The sequence below is a fragment of the Amblyraja radiata genome, unplaced genomic scaffold (assembly GCF_010909765.2).
Source record: "Amblyraja radiata isolate CabotCenter1 unplaced genomic scaffold, sAmbRad1.1.pri S157, whole genome shotgun sequence".
Lineage (NCBI taxonomy): Eukaryota > Metazoa > Chordata > Chondrichthyes > Rajiformes > Rajidae > Amblyraja > Amblyraja radiata.
In genome coordinates, this window is record NW_022630143.1 from 37,996 (window position 1) to 42,808 (window position 4,813).

Here is a 4,813-nt window from a genome sequence, read left to right on the forward strand (position 1 = left end):
AATGTTCAATTAATGTAAGACATAATTTAATTCAATTTAAAATTGTACATAGATTATATTACTCAAAAACAAGATTGAACAAATTTTATCCAAATATATCCGCCACTTGTGATAATGTCTAGCCCAAAAGGCAACTATAACACACTCCTTAGTCTCCTGCATAAAACTTTATAGATTCTGGAATGATATTTTTGAAATATTTACAAAATTATTCAAGACAAGAATGGAACCTAATACTGAAATGATTATATTTGGCGTAATGGAAGATGGGAATAAATTGAACACATCTCAAAATCTATTCCTTAACTATGGTTTAATAATAGCAAAAAATTAATTCTTAAATTTTGGAAAGGTACATCAATACCAACGCTCAAAATGTGGATTACAAGTATGTTGGACACCGCTCATCTTGAGAAATGCGATTCCTCCTAATGGATAAATCAGACCAATTCATAACGAGTTGGTCTCCATTCGTCGTTTTTTTGGAATCATATGGTGCAACACAATTGTAAAAATAACTGTTTCAGGACTGGACGAGGGTTGGTCAAGACTATAAATAATGATCTCCTCTTTTTTTTTTTTTTTTTTTTCTTTTTTTTCTCTCTATTCTCTCTCTCAACTTTTTTCATTTACTCGTTTTCTTTTTTCACACACTATATATTTCACATCTTTTCTATCCTTTACTATCTAACTTCTTTTTCTTATTCTAATCTTTTTTCAGTGTAACAAAAAAAAAAAAAAGAAGTTGTACATAAAATGTATTATGAAAATATATATTAGGCACTTTGGTGCCATATGACTGTACTTACTTCTAATAAAATAAAATATAAAAAAAAAAAAAAAAAAGAAACATAGACAATAGGTGCAGGAGTAGATGCCATTCGGCCCTTCGAGCCTGCACCATTCGCCATTCAATATGATCATGGCTGATCATCCAACTCAGTATCCCATCCCTGCCTTCTCTCCATACCCCCTGATCCCTTTAGCCACAAGGGCCACATCTAACTCCCTCTTAAATATAGCCAATGAACTGTGGCCTCAACTACCTTCTGTGGCAGAGAATTCCACAGATTCACCACTCTCTGTGTGGGAAAAAAATGTTTTTCTCATCTCGGTCCTAAAAGATTTCCCCCTTATCCTTAAACTGTGTGTGTGACCCCTTGTTCTGGACTTCCCCAACATCGGGAACAATCTTCCTGCATCTAGCCTGTCCAACCCCTTAAGAATTTTGTAAGTTTCTATAAGATCCCCCCTCAATCTTCTGAATTCTAGCGAGTACAAACCGAGTCTATCCAGTCTTTCTTCATATGAAAAAGTCCTGACATCCCAGGAATCAGTCTAGTGAACCTTCTCTGTACTCCCTCTATGGCAAGAATGTCTTTCCTCAGATTAGGAGACCAAAACTGTACGCAATACTCCAGGTGTGGTCTCACCAAGACCCTGTACAACTGCAGTAGAACCTCCCTGCTCCTAGACTCAAATCCTTTTGCTATGAACATCCACTATTCCGTAAGTTTCGGAACTTCTAAACTTTGTGTCCTCTCGTCAAGAGACACAATGCATTTATTTTGCTAAAGACTCCAGTCTCTGCAGTTACTCTGGAGCTAGATGAAGCCTCCTTTGCCACACACCTACCCTACCCACTCATCCCCAATCCAGGTCGTCGCAGTCCCGCCTGCGGCCACCGGGCGGCAGCAGATCTCCACGGAGCCACCAGACGCAATGCGGTCCCCACCACCAACGCATCGGGGGGGAGGACGATTATTGCCCGCCGACAAATATTCCCCAGCCCAGCAACAAACAAAGCGACCTTCACTTCAGTAGCTGTAACAGGGACTGACTGGATCAATGCTATTAACAATATCCCAAAGGCACAACTTAAATAATGCATTTGCAAATAGACCCTCCTTTTAGTAGATTTAGAAATTAGATACAACCTTTCCACTTCTGGAGAGTAAAAGATTCGAAATTATAATAAATGCAATTAAAAATAACCAAATAAAACTGAGATTATTCGTTTTTAACAATGCATTTGTAAACAGGGACTTTTTTGTAAATTTATAAATGTATAAACGACCTTCCCCTTCGTGGAATCAAGAGACTGGATCAATGCAATGTAAACTAATCAATAAAAAGTGGAATCATATATATATTTTAGAATGCATCTATAAATAGGGACTTTCTGCAAATTTTGAAATTATACAAGACCTTCCCAAACTGGGGAATGACGGACTTAAATAATGTAAATTTAAAAAATAGATAAAGTGGAATAAATATAATGCATTTGTGAATAGTCTTTCTGTAAAATGTATAAATTAGAATCGATCTGGGAAAAATAACATTGGAATTAATATATTCTGCAGTTCCTTCCTACGCAATATATTTTTAATAATGTATTTTTGTATATACAGCCTTTTTGCAAATTAAAAACTACCTGGAGAGCAAAAGATACTGAATTAATGCAATACAAAAAATAACCAAAAGGTAGAAGAATATTATTTTTACGATGCATTAATAAATAGGGCCTTTTTGCAAATGTAGACTTTATAAACGACTTTCACTTCTATGGACTAGATTAATGCAATAAAAAATAACATAATCAATTTTTAGAATTAATTTTTAAATAGGGACTTTTTGTAAATGTAGATATTATAAACGCCGAGAGAAAGAACTCCATAGATGCTGCCTCACCCGCTGAGTTTCTCCAGCATTTTTATCCACCCTCTGGGAAGAGGCTGGAACTGAATTAGTGTTTAAGAATTGAAGAAAGAGCTGCAGATGCGGGGAAATCGAAGGTAGACACAAAATGCAAGGCAGACAAAAATGCTGGAGAAACTGAATTAAAAAAAAACCCCCAATAATATATCTTTTCAAAATGCATTCCTTTTTTGTAAATGTAGAAATGGTAACCGACCTTCACTTGCAGAGAGTAACAGGGGGCTGAATTAATGCAATTGAAAATAACCAAGAAAAGGTGAAACTATATATATTTTTTAACGATGTATTTATCTTTAGGATTACATATCTGCAATAAATCATGCAGCAAGCAGGTTGATTTGATTTGTGCTAAAATAATAGATGACTCTCAGACCCCGACTAACCCAGCAGAAGAAAAACACAAATATTCTTAACAAGTTAATTTTTAATGAATGCGATTCTCTGCAGAGATTTTAACGGTGGGGGTAAGGTGGGGGGTGGTGCAGGTTTAACCGGGTGGGTGAAGCTTGCAATGAGCCAGACACATTTCCATAATTCAATCATGCATTGAGGGGTTTTTTTATCGTTTGAAACGAAAAAAATCTTTGTAGGAAGCTTGCAAAAGATTTCGATGGTTTGTTTGTTCATTATTTATAATCCCCTCTACCGAGAAAGTTCCTTTAGAATTTGCACACTTGTCCATTTAACAGAAAGGGCCCGTTTACAAATGCATTCTTAAAAAAACAGTTACATATATGCAATTAAACACGACACAGAGTGAGAGTTATCTTGTACACCACGTAACGCAGGGGGGTTAGATTCGTATTAAAAGCATGCATACAGCTGGATATTTATATTAATTGCATCCTGGTTCAATGCAATGCAAGAATTGTGGAGACTTTGCAGCATTTGGGATTTGTTTACCTGCTCGACAGCCAAGGAACTGCCTGTGTGTGTGTGTGTGTGGCTGGATGGAAGGTCTCCAGCCTCTCCTTTATTCTCTTCGGCCCTCTTGCAATGGTGGGGGAGAGGTTCAGGCTGCAAGATGCTTCTGCATTAGTCGTCTCTGCAAAGCCCCCCGCATCCCTGCCATGCGGGAGGGTGGAAATCTGGAGAGTGATGGCTTGCAATTCCCATTACACTGGGGGTAGAGAGAGAGAGGCTGCTGACATCAACCTGGCTGCTGCTGCTGTTGCTGGAGGTGGGGACCACTCTTAAAGGGAAGGGCGTCTTAAAGGGGATGTCCCCCCCCCCTCCCCCCCTCCATCCCTCTCTCCCTCCCTCCCCTCTCCTCACTTTCACTCAATAACTCTTCCTTCCTTCCTTCCTTCCCTCCTTCCCTCCTTCCTTCCTTCCTTCCTTCCCTCCCTCCTTCCTTCCCTCCTTCCCTCCTTCCTTCCCTCCTTCCCTTCCTTCCTTCCTTCCCTCCTCCCTCCTTCCTTCCCTCCCTCCTTCCTTCCTTCCTTCCCTCCTTCCTTCCCTCCTTCCCTCCTTCCTTCCTTCCCTCCTTCCCTCCTTCCTTCCTTCCCTCCTTCCCTCCTTCCCTCCTTCCTTCCCTCCTTCCCTCTTCCCTTCCCTCCTTCCCTCCTTCCCTCCTTCCTTCCCTTTCCTCCTTCCCTCCCTCCCTCCTTCCCTCCTTCCTTCCCTTCCTTCCTTCCCTCCTTCCCTCCTTCCCTCCTTCCCTCCTTCCCTCCTTCCTTCCTTCCTTCCTTCCCTCCTTCCCTCCTTCCCTCCTTCCTTCCCTCCTTCCCTCCTTCCTTCCCTCCTTCCCTCCTTCCCTCCTTCCTTCCCTTCCTTCCTTCCCTCCTTCCCTCCTTCCCTCCTTCCTTCCCTTCCTTCCTTCCCTCCTTCCCTCCTTCCCTCCTCCCCTTCCCTCCTCCACTCCCCTTCTCCCTCCTTTCTCCCTCTTATCCCCCCCTCCTCTCCCCCCTCTATCCCCCTCACTCCCTCCTCCCTCCCTCCCTCCCTCCTTCCCTCTCCCCCCCCCCCTCCTCCCTCCCTCTTCTCCCTCTCCTTTCTCACTCCTCCCTCTCCCCCTCCAACCCCCGTGAGGCAGGATGAGTGGGATAGTGTGAGTGTGAGTGAGTGAGTGAGTGAGTGTGAGTGAGTGAGTGAG

General features: G+C 41.8%; 1 long non-coding RNA gene across 1 annotated transcript in view; it reads right to left on the minus strand.

Moving 5' to 3' along the window:
• Positions 1–3,916, minus strand: part of LOC116969326 — a 4,955-nt gene extending 1,039 nt beyond the window's left edge. The window contains exons 1-2 of the long non-coding RNA XR_004410730.1: positions 3,622–3,916; positions 1,461–1,464 (exon numbers count right to left, since the gene is read on the minus strand). This is a non-coding gene — a long non-coding RNA (uncharacterized LOC116969326). The remainder of the gene's footprint in view (positions 1–1,460; positions 1,465–3,621) is intronic.
• Between the last annotated feature and the right edge of the window lie 897 nt (positions 3,917–4,813).